The sequence below is a fragment of the Saccostrea cucullata genome, unplaced genomic scaffold (genome assembly GCF_032062105.1).
Source record: "Saccostrea cucullata isolate Sc308-1 unplaced genomic scaffold, CSIRO_AGI_Scuc_v1 ctg5625, whole genome shotgun sequence".
Classification (NCBI taxonomy): Eukaryota; Metazoa; Mollusca; class Bivalvia; order Ostreida; family Ostreidae; genus Saccostrea; species Saccostrea cuccullata.
In genome coordinates this window covers 1-16,222 of record NW_026929582.1, presented here as the reverse complement: position 1 = coordinate 16,222, position 16,222 = coordinate 1, and the positions used below count along the sequence as shown (strand labels likewise).

The 16,222-nt window shown below is 34.8% G+C and overlaps 1 pseudogene; it reads right to left on the bottom strand.

The window, feature by feature from the left end:
* Nucleotides 1–7,664: 7,664 nt before the first annotated feature.
* LOC134281273 (uncharacterized) lies at nucleotides 7,665–8,797 on the bottom strand (annotated as a pseudogene).
* Nucleotides 8,798–16,222: the final 7,425 nt, after the last annotated feature.

Below are 16,222 nucleotides of genomic sequence, written 5' to 3'. Positions count from 1 at the left end.
GCTAGATCATTGTATTGACCTCAAAAACAGCAATAACTGTTTTATTATATGATTCACTGATAAAATTATACAGCTCATTACTTGTTTGCATTTAATTAAGTCCTAGCCAAATACAAGAGAGAAGTCGAATTAAAATGTAAATAAACCTTACCAGTTGTATCAATTTGAAATTTTTTTTTAACAATTTTAGTTGTCATGAAAAAATTGTAGTTTCAGTCTTTTTTATAGGACAGATTTTGAAAGGAAGGAGTATTATCGAAGAAAACTGACAGCCAAAAAGTAAAAATTGTTGTTCAGTAAAAGTGTTGGAGGGGGCCCCTGCGTCCCCTTTTACCACCTGAAAATATATATTCGCTTATGTTTGGTTCACATGAAAAAAAAATCATAGTCGTTTAACTAGCTTTCTTAAACCATTTGTATCAAATTGGAATTCCCCGATTTATTTTTAGATCAATGTAGAGGAAATAAATCCTTGTACTCACCTGGAACGTCACGTGCAGGTCAATAAACGTAGTATTTTTCTAACATAGTTAGATTTCAGCCAATCAGAGAGATGGAAATTATTCAATCATATAATAATTTGTTTTGTAAAAAAGAGCATGTAAATGTACAAACAGTTAAAGAACATTTCTTAATTTTGCTTACATTGTGTACCATACGTTATTTATCATTTAGGTCTTTTTAAAGTGCATGGTACACTTGTGCCAAATGGATATCTTCGCTTTTTTTGAACTATGCTGGTTAATGCAGATGGAAAATTTAAAGACTTTTTGATTTGCTCTATTGAATATGACAAACCAAGACTTTTTTTCACTGCAGGATCTGATAAGAAAGTGTTTTCGCTGGAGTGAAAATTTTCCCTAACGTTATAGTACTTCATGTTAATTTAGATATTTAGACTTATTCAGGTGCATTTGTGTTTTATGTTCTGATATTGAGACATTAATCCATAATTTTGACTGGGAGTCAGGACTGATATTCTGCATCGTAAGGTAAGTGCCTAATTTTTGTAATGATAGGCCGAGAGCCTGATATGTGTAACGACTGGCCGAGAGCCTGATATGTGTAATGATTGGCTGAGAGCCTGACATGTGTAATGATTGGCTGAGAGCCTGATATGTGCATTGATTGGGGGAGAGTCTATGTGTATGATTGGCTAAGAGCCTATGCGTATGTTCGGCTGAGAGCCTGATATGTGTATTGATTGGCTGAGAGCCAGGATTAAGATACATTGTATGTTTCATAGGCTGAGAGCCACATACATGTATGTGATTGAATGACTTGAGAGCCAAAATGAAGTTCAAATGCATGTTAGTTAAGGCTTACGAGATCAGATAATACCTTTTACGATACTCATGTGGAAATTCAAATTAGAAGCTCCAAGACTGACATATACAGAAGGGGTAACATTGCTCACGTTGCAAAACTCAATTCTGATTTGTGTCCTGTTCTATGTTCTATTAAATTATTTTAATTTGATTCGTATTCAGAAAGAGTCTTACGACATTATATTCAGGTCATTAAAATAGTTCAAAATATGTAATTCTTGTAAGCCTGTAAAAAGTAACAAAGCCATATCTTATACTTGTGTTAGAGAACTTATTTTTAAAGTCATTGAAAGATGTTGGAGAGGACGTTTCAAAGTTTGGTGTTCATCTACTTAGACAAGGAGGTTCTTCAGCCGCAGCCAATCCAGACATCCCTGATATATCCTTGAAGGCTCATGGACGGTGGAAGAGTGAAACAGCAGAGGACGGTTAGGTTAAGGACTGTCACAGGACAGAAAAGGTTCTATTTGTACAATAAACGGTATTGAAATCACGTATTTTTTTCTTTACATTTTCCCTCAGACGTTTTTAATTCGAATCTGGCTAACATTGTCGCCTCCTCTATAATCGTGTTTAAGTTGCTTTTATATTTGTAAAGAGAATATGAAATAATTTATGTTCGTCTGAGCGAAGCGAAAGAGAACATAAATAAATTTCTTTTCGGTAACATTAATAATGTTTTGGGGGCAAATTGGTGTTCCTGGAGGGGGGTCGAATCTGGTTGCTTTGGTGTGCGGGGAGGCGTGTGTGTTGATTCGGTTATCGAATTAGTACGTATGACGTTGGTATTATCTATTTATCTCACCTATATTCTTTACTAATTTAGATATCTTCTGGGGTCTATTTTGCGGCATGCGGTGATTCGGTCTAAGGGTATGGAACGCCGTCACTGCCTTATAGCAGAACACTACTATTATATTGTGTCAACCTTCCATTACATTATGTCAACTCTTTATGACATTAACCCACACTATTATTGCATCGTGTTAACTTTCCTTTACATTATGTCAGCTCTTTATGACATTAGTTGTAGGCTATAAGGCAGTGATGGCGTTCCATATGAATGGGTCAAGTCTCCATTCTTCATGAACGCTTAAAAGATGGAAACGTAAATGTGAAATCTATTTCATTTGTCCAAAAAATGGAATCTGAACCCATTCTATATGAAAATCGAACTTTTCTGAAAAAATTTACGCTTCAACAAACCCGTTCATTTAAATCACACTGAAAGACGTCAATAATGCATATACTTCGTAGCTTAGTGGTTAAAGCGGTTGGTCTTGAGCCAAACCTGCGCTATGGAGAGAGTTCGAATCACACATGAAGCTTTTTCTTTTTTTGTTTTCAAATGTCTTAAAAATATGAGTGAAAAATAAATTATTAATAAATTATTTAAACAATGAAATACAGAATTTAATGTGATAAAAGATTATATAAACCATAAAATTTTGAAAAAATACTACTTTTAGAATTGAGAAGTCTTTTTTTCAGAGCGGGGGATTGTCCTCACCTTGTACGCCTCCATTCTTTAAATGCCCTTATATGGAACGCCATCACTGCCTTAGAGCCTACAACTATGCATTTATTATGTCAATTTATCATTACGTGATGTGAACATATCTTTACGTTATGTCCATTTTTTATGAGATGATGTAAATATATCTTAACATCATGTCAATGCTGCATTACATGAAGTAAATACATAATTTCATTACGTCAGCACTTCATAACTGGAAGTAAATAATTCATTATATGAAGTGATAATGTGTTTACATTGTGTTAAAACTTTCTTGCATGAAATGAATTTTTCTTTACATCATTTCATTTCTTTAATATGTGAGGTCAAAATTGTATTACGTCAAGTAAATTGTGTCTTATAATTAAACTTATCATTACACGAAGTCAAAAGCCGGTTCCTTTTTGAGAGTGTGTATTTCTATTATATCAAAGCATTAATACGTGATATGGATTTATCTTTATTTTACGGCGAGGGCATCATGATGTGAGGTGAACACATCTTACCTTTATATCAGTGCTTTATTACGTGGTGTAAAAAGTGTATAACATAATGTGAACATATCTTTATATTATATCAATACTTTATTACATCATGTCAAAACTCCATTCCGTGATGAGAATATATAATTACGTTATGTCAACTCTTTCTTATGTGATTTAAAAATATCTTTATATTGTGTTAACTCTTTATCATGTTGATTCCAAAAGTTCATTACCTGATGTTAAAAAACATTTACATTATCTAAAAGCTGTCTAGTATATCTAGTATATAATGAATGTTGACGACCGTGATTTAATGACTGGTAAGAAGGGGGGGGGGTCCTGATTGATTAGGACAAATTACAGGCACATAATATACCCCCCCCCCCCCCCTCTTCCCAGACATAACTTTACTATAGAAAATGTAATGTTCATTGAAACTGTACAGCCCCCACCCCCACTTTTTGTTGAAGTGTAATCCACTAAGGGTATTGTAATATATCTGGAAAAAAATAGGACTGATCGAAGTTGGACCCCTCTCCCCGAAATAGGATTTTCGGGCTTGGACTTTTTTTTTTCTTGGCTTGTCAAGTTTTTTCGGGTAAATGATTTTTTTTTGGCTGACATCCTCTTTCAAAAAAAGATGCTACGTCACTGGATTTAGTAATTTTTTTTAATCATTCCAGGGCCAGAATTCTATTACAAAAATCTACCAGTCGCTCATCTAAATCAATTGAATATGCCTTAGTAAGCATGCATGGGCACATATCAGTGGCAGATATGGGAATCTTGAAACAAGGAGGACGGTATATGGTTGGAGACCAAGGGCGGAAAGCGGAGAAGCTCTCAGGCTTTATAGTTTTATAGAAAAAAGTTTTCAACTTAATTCAGCTAAGCTTATTGTGAAACTAATGCAATGTCCTTCAAAGTTTAAGACTTTTATATAAAAAAAAGAATCAGAATAAAAAGAAAAAAATGATTCCTGCACGACTCATAATATTTGATTTATTTAAAATTATGAGATTAAAGTAAACACCACTGAATTTCGACGTGACTTTAATTCACAGTCGCAGTGTTAAGGCTTTGCACGTCAATCATTTGTCGCTTAAAGTTTTCATTTAAAGATGTCATTCCCCAATCGCTGAGAATCTCTTCTACGACAGTTTTTTCTCCCGCCATTTTTAGTGCTTGCGGAACGCGGAAAATACGTTATGCTCATATAAAGGCCGAGGATACCCGTGTTCGCATAACGTAATAGTGAATCGACATAATGTAGAAGAGTGCGCACAGTATGGCATGAGCTTTTCACATCAGTTAATAAAAACTAAGATCTCATGAAAAGTAAACATAACGAAATGCAAGTTGACGAAACATACTTGTAGTATGTGTAAATGTCATAAAGAGTTGACATAATGTAAAGGAAAGTTAACACGATGCAATAATAGTGTGGGTTAATGTCATAAAGAGTTGACATAATGTAATGGAAGGTTGATACAATGCAATAGTAGTTTGGGTTAATGTCATAAAGAGCTGACATAATGTAATGGAAAGTTAACACGATGCAATAATAGTGTGGGTTAATGTCATAAAGAGTTGACATAATGTAATGGAAGGTTGACACAATATAATAGTAGTGTTCTGCTATAAGGCAGTGACGGCGTTCCATACATTCATGTTCAAAATTCGTTGTTTATAGCTCTATTTAACCCATTTTCCACTAAATATGCTTAACTGTCAACTTTGAAATAAAGATTATCAAATGATAAGTCGTTCAGTAAAATAAAATAATAATTTCTTTTGAAGATGACATTACTGAGAACATGATTTTAGAAAATATAACTTTTTTGTGAATTTTGAAAATTGAGAAACATTTTGTTTCAAAGCGGGGGATTGTACACGCCTTATACGCCCTCCTTCTTCGTGTTTTATGTTCTTTTGTCATTCGACAGAAGTTAGCCACGACTTATCAGTTTTCCAATTTTCTTTTACTTTTATTTAATGAACAGAATTCTTTTGTAGATTGATGCTTAGTTTCTTTGAAGTAGATCTCATTCCTAGTCTGGAGTTGCATAGCATTTTGGTTGGACCAATCCTGGGCTTGCCTATATGGAATACAACTGCTAAAATCGTTTTCGAGATTTTTTTTTCTCTATATTCTCATAAATGAAAAACTTTTTTGTAATGATTCATAGCTACATGTAGCGGCAATTTGTGTTTGATGTAGTGTTTACAGATATTTCTAATATATATTTATTTTGCACAGCTCCACTTAAACAAGTCAATTTTTTGTACATTATAATTAATGACACTTTTGAGTTAAAGGTTTGTGAGAATGAGTCCGCCATTCATTTTGTTTACCTCACAATTGCTGCGGACTTACAGGTTTCCATAGTTTTTTCAACATCAGTGTTGTTTTTTTCTATGGTTTTTCCTGGGCGGCGAGGGAGGCATATTTATGTTCATACATTCACTTATGGAGGTCAAAACAAGTGACACGTATAAACATAGTGTAAAAATACCTTCTTGTTCTGTGATATTTGATCAATTTTTTTTTTTGATACTTTGTAGAAGGAAGGTAAAGGAGTTGGTACCATCGAAGACACGTGTTTGTAAATTTATACGTGTAATAAATGCGGCAAGCAAGCGCTTTTATGTGTGGACGCACCTAAGGACGCGTTAATATTTGTACCATTCATTTTTATTGAATCTGGCTAACATTGTCGCCTCCTCTATAACTGTGTTTGAGTTGTTTTTGTATATGTAAAAAGAATATGAAATAATTTACGTTCGTCTGAGCGAAGCGAAAGAGAACATAAGACTAATGTCATGGCGTTCAGATTTTAGAGCGCAGTTCGCAGTTCGTTATTATACCCCCGCTCCGAAGGAGAGGGGGGTATACTGTTTTACCCTTGTGTGTCTGTGTGTCCGTCCGAAACAAATTTTCGTCTCAGTTTTCTCAGTAACTATTCATCTTAGATGCTTGAAATTTTAAAACAATCTTCTCTGAGGCATGCCATATGGTGGGATACATTTTTGTTTAGATCCGATATCAACTTCCTGTTTGTCTGTGCTTCTGTCTGTTTCATACATAACAAATTTTCGTCGCAGTCTTCTCGGCAACTACTTACCACAGATGCTTGAAATTTTAACACAGTCTTCTCTAAGGCATGTCATACATTGGGATACATTTTTGTTCAAATCGGATGTCAACTTCCTGTTTGTTTGTGCGTCTATCCGTTTCATACATAAAAAAAATTTCGTCGCAGTCTTCTCAGCAACTGCTCATCACAGATGCTTGAAATTTTAATACAATCTTCTCTGAGGCATGCCATACATTGGGATACATTTTTGTTCAAATCCGATTTCAACTTCCTGTTAGTCTGTGCGTCTGTCCGTTTCATACATAACAAATTTTCGTGGCAGTTTTCTCATTAGCTATTCATAGCAGATGCTTGAAATTTTATTAGACTCTGTGTTGAGGCATGCCATATAGTGGGATTAATTTTGAGATGAATCTGATGTCTGAACTTCATATTTTTCTGTGCATCTGCCTGTACTTGAACTTGTATATATTGTGTATACATCGGAGTGGGGGTATTACTAGTGAGCATTCGCTCACAGATTTCTTGTTCGCAATTCAAAATTGAACTGCGTTCTAGAACGCAGTTCGCAATTCAAAATTTTATCTTAAGCTGTGTGGTCTGAAATTTTGAGGGTGGGGTACTAAGGGTCAGATACCACTTCTATGAAAAAATGGTGATGGTACCTTCTCTAGTTTCCGAGATATGGCCCCCCAGTTTTTAGCCCTACTATATAATACTATACGAATAAACATCGGGCTCGGGGACATCGAAGTTCCCTACCCTGGGGTCTGAAATTTTGAGGGTGGAGTGCTAGGGGATAGTGGTGATGTTACCATCTCTAATTTTTTGAGATATGGCACTGCAGTTTTTAACCATATTTGATAATACTGTTGTGAAGTGCGTAAGTATAAGGAAATACAATCTATGTAGTTAGTACAACTCGTGAAAATGGTGAGGGGTAACAATAGGTTACAACCCACCTGAGCTGTGGACTCCGGACGGGACAGTGTCGTCAGACGTCTGTGTCAATCCAGGGTATAATCACAGTTGCCTTAATATGGTAGTAAATCAGCTGATTGTGACGTATCAAATATTTGAATCCCGAACCCGAACTATTTTATAAACCTTTATTACTACATTCTTCCCCGTTTTAATAGGCCCAATATGGCACAAATCAGAACATCCGACTTAATGCCCTTTAAATATAAAAGCAGTATACTGTACAAATATATACAATTTTAAAAATAATTTAAAATCAATATAACATTTTTAAAGCATCTTTGAAGTCTGATAATAAAATGTCATTTCCAATTTCGGTTAAATGTACCCCATCTCTTCTAAAAAGTGTTCTGTTTTTCCAATGAATTTTATGATGAAATATCACTTTCCCTCCCCTTCTTTCCATGAATGATCCTAATTCTTTATTGATTATCGTTTTCTTGTTTTCTCCCTCCCAGACTTCAATTTTTCCCCAGACTCTTCTTGACAACAGTTCAGAATACATAAAAATTGTATCTGGAAAATTCTCCATATATAAAGAAATGTCATTTTTCATTTTGGTTATGAGAGGAAGAGGACTTGAAAAAGAGATGTCATTAGATCCTAAATGAATTATAATAATGCCTGGGATTATATCTTTTGTAGCAGAGTGAAGAGTTTCTGTAAGTGAAGACCATTTCACGCCTCTTTTTCCGTGCCACTTAATGTTGCAATTTTGTAAACTTAAGTCAGTAGAGTGGATGTCAATAGATCTTTGATGTGCCCAATGAATAATTGAGGATCCTATTATGAGTATGTCTTTCTTTTTTGTAAGTTCACAATTTTGTAGAACCTCAGCTGGAGGACTGCTTATATCCAACAGAATACTGAGTATTTTCCAGGGTAACAAACTTGTAAAGTTTTGAGCAGGATAAGGAGACTTTGGTAATGACTAATGTTGATGGGTTGTATCTAAGTAATATTTTATTTGTACTAGGTCATCTTCTTACCAATTGTTCCTAAACGTGCAGAAAATTTTTCGTTTGAATTTATAAACGATATCACATTTACTTTATTGAATCTGTTGATCAAAGTAGATATTTTTTCAACCCAAATTTGACCATGAATGTTAATATCATATCTACAGTATGTGGGATCATCAAAATGTTCTTTTTCTATATGTAGCCTCAAAAACCTTTCCTGGCCAAAACCTGATTCACATGTCCAACATGATGCCTTTGGATAAAGAAACCAAGGAATATGTTCTTGAATAACATGTCGTCTGACATGTTTAAACTTCGAGTTACAAACAGGGCACTTTTTCCCTTTTCCTAAAGTGGAACCTTGCACATGGTTTAGTAGAGGTTCTTCTTCATAGTCATGTACAAAACGATCTCCTAAGTCTGACATTTCTAAAACAATTGTAATTTACATTTAATCCAAGTTACTCTTAATATATAAATTTATGAAAATTTTAATTTTCCTGACCCTTGTAGGTTTTGATATATTATCATACAGACATAAACCAGTAAAATGAAATAAATATACACTTTAAAAAATTGTTAATTTATCTTTTAATTATTTGTTTCTTCGTTTTGTTTTTATTTACATATAAAACATTAAACAGTTGATAAAACATGTTAGTTATTAATTCACATGTACTTCTGCTAATTAAATCTTGTACATAATCAGATAGGTAATGGGGTCTTTGTCTTGTCCTCTGACCTCTTTTAACCTGTTCTTTTTCTATAGAAAGAGAACTTGAAGCAGTACTGGGGTTTTGAAGATGCATCAGAACATCCGACGCATCATCCCTAGCAAAAAGGTTTGAAAAATCTGATATCACATCATCAGATTCATATGTTGTAGCTGAGGAAGGACAATTAGTCTGCTTTAAAGACCCATCACTTTGATTGAAAAATTTATTCCTGAATCTTTTCACCCGGCAGGGATGATCTAGATATCTACAGAGCTTAATGCGGTCATGGTGTATTACAGATTCTCTGTTTTTCTTATCAATGATCTTAAATAAAACAGGAGATTTGACCTCAGTTATGATATATGGACCCTTCCATGGAGACTTTAATTTTGAACTCTGACCCAGTTTTGTAGCTGAATCAATTTTCAGTACAACATCTCCTACATTGTATGTACTTTGGTATAAATTGGTATCAAAGTATCGCTTTTGTCTATTTTGGGCTTTACAAATATTTTCTTTTGCAATTTGATGACATTCTGTAATATTAGACCTCAAATCTTGTAAGTATTTAGGAATTTCTGTCTCAGAGTTGTTCAGGTTGTATGTACCTAGTATCAAATCTATAGGTTGGGTTGTCTCCCTTCCTAAAAACATAAAGTTTGGTGTAAACTGAGTTTGTCTATTTTCAGTAGCTCTAATAGCACCTGCAATTTGTTGTAAATTTAGGTCCCATTCATGTTGTTTGTCTTTTAAATAACACCGAATACTCTGTAGTACTACACGGTTGTATCTTTCAACTTGACCGTTAGACTGAGGATGGTAAGGTGTTGTCCTACTTTTAGCTATTTGTAATAGCTGACATAATTTTTGCATAAGGACACTATCAACATTTTTACCCTGGTCAGAATGTAACTCTGTAGGGCATCCATACCGAGATATAAAATTATCAACTACAGCTTTTGCTACTGTTTCAGAATTTTGGTTTGGTATTGGGACAATTTCTAACCATTTAGTAAATTGATCAATGATCATCAAGATGTATTTATTTTCATTTTTGGTTACAGGAAGAGGTCCTAGTATGTCAATGTGTACACGATGAAGAGGATAACCTGCATTATATTGACCTAAAGCAGCCTTAGCTTTGATGTTGGGCTTTTATTTTTGTTACATACACTACAATTTTCATCATAAAGTTTGGAGTCTTGTGACATACCATACCAAATTGAGCATTGTTCCAATTTTTCATAAGTCTTTGTTCGACCTAAATGTCCTGCTGTTTTGCAGTCATGGCAATGTTTCAATATTTCCGGTTGCATATTTTTTGGAGCTACAAACAAATATCTTGGATTAATATGATCTTCCCATAAGTAATATAGAAGACCATCTTTTAGGTGTACATGTAACTGGGATTCACCTGACCAAAGATATCAAGCACTGGGACTACTTAATGATAACTCTTTCTGAGATGGTTTTATCCCAGACTCTATCCAGGTCTTGACCTTGTAAATATCGCTATCTTCATTTTGATTTTTGTTTATATCTGTGGCAAATCACAATCACACGGAAATCTTCTTTTTGTGTTTATTATGACGATTAAAGGCAAATAACAAATCCACAAGGGATAACAATCACAATACCACATTGGTTAGATGATATGTATTCAATATTTTTTCAATCTAGACTCAATGTAAACTCAATGAACTCAATAATTTTTAAGATCACAAAAACTCTGATATATATAGTATTGAAGAAACATCTGGAAATAGAAACTTCTATAAAATTCTAGGTCATCACATTCTGACATATTCTAGAGACTTCTTGAGAATTCACTCATGAAACATATAGAATATTCTAGATTATACATGTACATCATCAAAATTCTAGAAAATACATTAAAATTGCGACAGTTCGCAGCGCTCCCATGCCAAGGAAAGTCAATCATTAAATTAGTTCTTTTGTCTCTTCTGATTCATCAGCACACACTTTCTCCCGATCTGAATTGACCATCTCGACTCATTTTGAAATCGGAAATTCCAACTTTTCCTGGGAGATCTTCTTTGAGAACAACATCTAGTGTGTTGAAATTGTTTCCCTTCAAATTTATAGGATGTTTTTTTCACTCCATGGCCAAGTAACTCGATATCTGCTATTTTCTGTAATTTGAAATTTTTTCAAGGAATTTTCATCATCTGTCGATGGAGATCTGTCTTTAGTTCCAATTATCGCATCTTTAGACGAAAACTTCAGGGGCAGACATTTATCAATTGACGAATGAAGACAATATTCTGTACTACAATTGTTTCTGTTTGCTATCGGTAACTTATGTAACTTATCTTTGGATGCCTCAGAATTTCCCTGTATTCTTCCAGTAAGTATCCACCCTACCTTTGACGAAAGTAAGTATAGTCCTTGGTTAACTTCAATTTTTTCTGATAACATTAAATCGAGGTAATGGTCATTTCCAATAAGAATGTCTACAATTGAATTTTCTACAGTTTTTGGAAGGGTGTCAGCAAATTGAAAATGTTTATATTGGTGCTGTACTTTTTCAATGATGTAAGGTTGTAATGGTCCTCTTTGTATGGATCCAGTTATTTGAGGCACAACATTCGCATCAATTTTCATGAAGTGTCCATCCTTTAGTTTAATTCTTAAAGAGATTTGCAATGTTTTCATGGTCTTGGGCTTCTTTACTCCAAATGCGTTAAGTGATATTTCTTCTGTTTGTTTCCTCTGCAAATTTAATCTTGAAACCAATTTCTCTGTAACGTATGTTCTGGGATCCAGAGTCCATCAGAATTCTAACAGATTCAACTCTCCTACATTTCAAATCAGATGCATCGATCCTTGCAGTCTGCATTAGCACCATGGTACTTGAGGAGAGTTGTTAACTATTTCTGAGTCACATTAGCACCATTGTACTTGAGGAGAGTTGTTAACTATTTCTGAGTCACATAGTTCGGATGATTCAGCAAGGTGTGAGGTTTCTATTAAAGACAGCATTTTCTTGTTGCAGACTTCGGTGATGTTTCTTTGCCTGATGGCAATGGAAGCATGGTTTATCTACTTTGCATTCTTTGCTAAGATGTCCTGGACTAAGACAAATGTAACATCTTCCCATAATTTTCTGTTTTCTTTCATCAGTTGTTCTGAATTCTGTGCATTCATCACTCCAATGATTTTTTTCACAGAAGATACAAATTGGATGTTTTCTTCCATATTTGTTTCTTATCTGTGATCCTTGAAATAGTGTTGTTAGGGCTTCTGTAGTTGTATGTGGCCTTTCATTTATATATGAAAATTCAGGTGATGAAGATTTTCTATCAGATCGTTCTTCATGACCGGCTAGGTTTTCTGTATTTGTAGACTCTCTGGCTGCTATGTAGTTATCAAGGAATATTCTCAGCTTTTGCACAGTCCACTTTTCTTTCTTTCCTTTCTGTATTTCTAATTGTAATCTGGCTTCTTTTGGTAACTTTGTTATTATCACGGAAACAAAGACATCTTGATTTACGTCCTGTTCCAATGCTTCTAGGCAGCGCATATGCTTTTCTAGTTCATCCAATAATCTACGGAGACTGGAAGTATTATTGAGTGCAGGCTTGATATTTATAAGGTCCACGTAGTGTTTGTTAATCACAGACTGCACATCTCCGAATCGTTCCTTCAATATGGAGAGAGCTACATCATAATTTTCATGGGAGAGCATAAAGCCGGAAATAGCAGTTCTCAATATTGGAAAGCCTTGAGTTTTTGTGGACAGAGGCTTCAAAGGAGTCCCAGAATTCTTTCCACTTTAATTTGTCTCCATTGAATGAAGGTAGTTCAAACTTTGGTAGTTTAACTACTTGAGTTTCTTTCTCTTTGCAAATCTCTTTTCTATGCAATTCTTGAATTTGGAGTTCTTGGAAATGCATCAGTTGTTCCTGCATTTTTGTCTGCAGATCTATCACGTGGTCTATTCTTGGGCCATTTTGTGCTTAAGTTTTCATATATGGAATGTCCCCTCGTTCCAATCTTTTTACCAGTAGTAGAAGATCTTCTGAGTGTTCTGTAACATCTGTGAGCAATTCAAACAACTTCTCACTATCTTCTGTAAATTTTTCAATTTCAGATTCATTGTCTTGTTTTGCTTCCAAGGCAATGGAAAGTTCTTTCATCGATTCTTCTAATTTAACACCAAAGTCCTTTAAACGTCTCAAGGAAGGTTGAATCTGCCTTAACTTGGTTGTGAAATCCTCTTCTTCGGCTTCTGAAGAAAGAAATGTCTTACTTTTAACCATTTCCTTCAGCAGTAGATTCTTGTACCTTGTACAAAGTCCTTTCAAGTATGAGGTTGACATCTTCTTCTTTTCCGTGATAAATTCTTGATTTCAGGCTCCAATTCCAGGGTTCCGGCACCAAACAATGTGATGAATCACAATCACAGGGAAATCTTCTTTTTATAATTTATTATGACGATTAAAGGTAAATAACAAATCCACAAGGGTTAACAATCACAATACCACATTGGCTAAGATGATCAGATGGTTTCTGATATGTATTCACTATATACTTTTTTTTTTATTTCTATAATTCACACTTTTGGGGTTTGAGTTTCAGATTGTATTTTTCAAACCTGGAAATAACTGCCGTGAGATTTTTAGTATGGGACAGCATATCGCTTCCTAAAATGATAACATCATCTAAGTATGCTAAGCATTCTTGCCATATTAATCCCCTTAGAACTTGTTGGATAACTCTACTAAAAGTGGCTGGGCTGTTACATAAACCGAAGGGTAATCTAACATGTTCATACAAGCCATACTTAGTGCTGTTTTGCTTCTGTCTTGTTCATCTGTTAGTACCTGCCAGTAACCTGAAGCCATATCTAGAGAACTGAAAAAAATATTTCCCCCTAAAGTGTCAATGCAATCTTGTATATTTGGTATAGGAAAAGCATATTTTGTTGTAACTTTGTTTAGGGCCCTATAATCTATACAAAATCTCATTTTCCCATCTTTCTTTCTCACTAATACAGGAGGAGAGGCCCACTCTGAATTAGAGGGTTGAATTATACCTTTTTCTAGCATTTGTTCAATATGTTTTTCTCTTCATTTTCAAACCCCATTGGAGTTCTACGCAACTTCTGTTTGATTGGTCTTGCTCCACCAGTGTTAATTTTATGAATTATCTCCCCATTAAAAAGACCTAAATCAAAATCGTCTTTGGCAAAAACATGTTGAAATATGTTTAACAAAGAGAAAACTTCATAATGGTCTTCCTTAGTTAGGTTAGTAATTGATCTATCATATAGGTCTTGTAACTGAGGTGGTAACTGAGATCTTAAATTTTCTGACGATGGTTTAGAAATGGAGTGATTTATGTCAATTTTATTGACAGATATTTGTTCGTCATCTTCCATATCAACCACTTCATCTATTTCCATTCCAAAACCTATATTCTAACCTTTTTTTAAAGTGACAAATCTATCTGTTGGATTTCTAAAGGAAATGCTTGTATGCTCTGAATTAATCACAGAATTCGGAGGCATAATACCCTTAGAAAAGTTTTTTCCGTCTCAATACAAAGTTATCCTTCAAATGATCTGTCAACTTTTACTGGTGTAATTTGAACTGTTTGAGGTGGTATAACTGTTCTTTTCTGTACAGAAATTCTGTATATCTGAACATCATTCTTAGAACCCTCTGTTTTGATCTTAGTGATTGGTACTGATGTTTGATCCAAAGTAAGAGTCAAGTTTTGCATATTGATAATGCTATTGTGTGCTTTCAAAAAATCAAGACCAAGTAATGATGAGTCTGCAATCTCCCCAACCACTACATCCCACCGTTGTACTATTGGCCCCACTCTCAACTTAACCTTTTCTGCTATTTTGGCTTTGATGTTATGTTTACTTGCCTTTATTTAATTTTGGCTTGGGTTTTTCATAACAGTGACTTGTGCTGCAGTATCTATCACAGCATCAATTGTTCTGTTGTTTACAGTACAAGGGACATAAAGGATGTTTTTCAATATATCATCTTTGTAAAGGTCAATTTCTTGTAATTTAAATTTTACTTAAGGACGAGGCCTGTCTCATGTGTCTGAATAGGTTGAAGAATGGCCTACATCTCCAACCTGTTGGAGTTTAAAGGCTTAGACTGGGGTGATGGGGACGTATTCCTACTCTGAAATGGTGACCTACTTCTACGATTAGGACAGTCTCTGGCAAAGTGACCTTCTTGATCACACTTGAAACAAGCTTGTCTGTTTGGGCTACTTGAAGGGGATCTAAGTCTTGTACCCTCTCTACTGTTTGACCTGTAAATATATTTCTGATTTGAAGATTTTAAAATTTTTAGAATATCTTGGATGTTTGTTTTTATTTTCTTAGTGTCATCTTCTAATCTTGTGACCCTTGACTCAAGTTTGGACATTTTTGTTTGTTCTGTGTATGGTGTTGATGTTTGTTTATTGAAAAGATACCTAATCTTGTTAACTTTCTCTTCATCTTCCTCACTATCACTTTCTGAACTTTCAAACTTGACCCTTCTTGTTTCAGACTTTTTTATACCTAAAATGAGCTTTTGGTATGTGATTGCACTTTTCATGTATTGTGTGGCGATGTCTAGTGTGTCTGGATTTTTGTCCATGGCAATGAGTGCAGCTTGTTTATTTGTGCAGCCTCTCAAAAATGCATCTATTGCAACAGTTTGTCGATAGTCTTCAGTTGTGTTTAGGTATCCGTCTGTGGTCATTTCCAGAACCTTATCCGCAAACTCGTCTACGGATTCCTCGGGGCCTTGTTTGATATCTTGAAGTTGTCTTCGTATTATATGAGGCAGGTCTTTCTTTCCAAATCTCTCATTCATTTTTGCACTCAGTTTCTTGAAGCTTCTTTGATCTGATCTTGTTCTGGAACTGAAGTATTTCAAGACCTTGTCTCGAAGACTTCTAATAAGTTTGTCCAGTTTTTGTTCATCAGACCATTTGTATCTGGACGCAGATGACAAACTGTGTAAAGAAGGGTCTCCAGTCGCTCTTTCCATCAAAGGTGGACATTTTTGGTGGACTTGGTCCCTTTGGCTCATGGTGTCAGGGTTCGAATGGTTTTTTGTAAATTCCCCGTGGTGCTAACTTGCTACTTCTCGGCT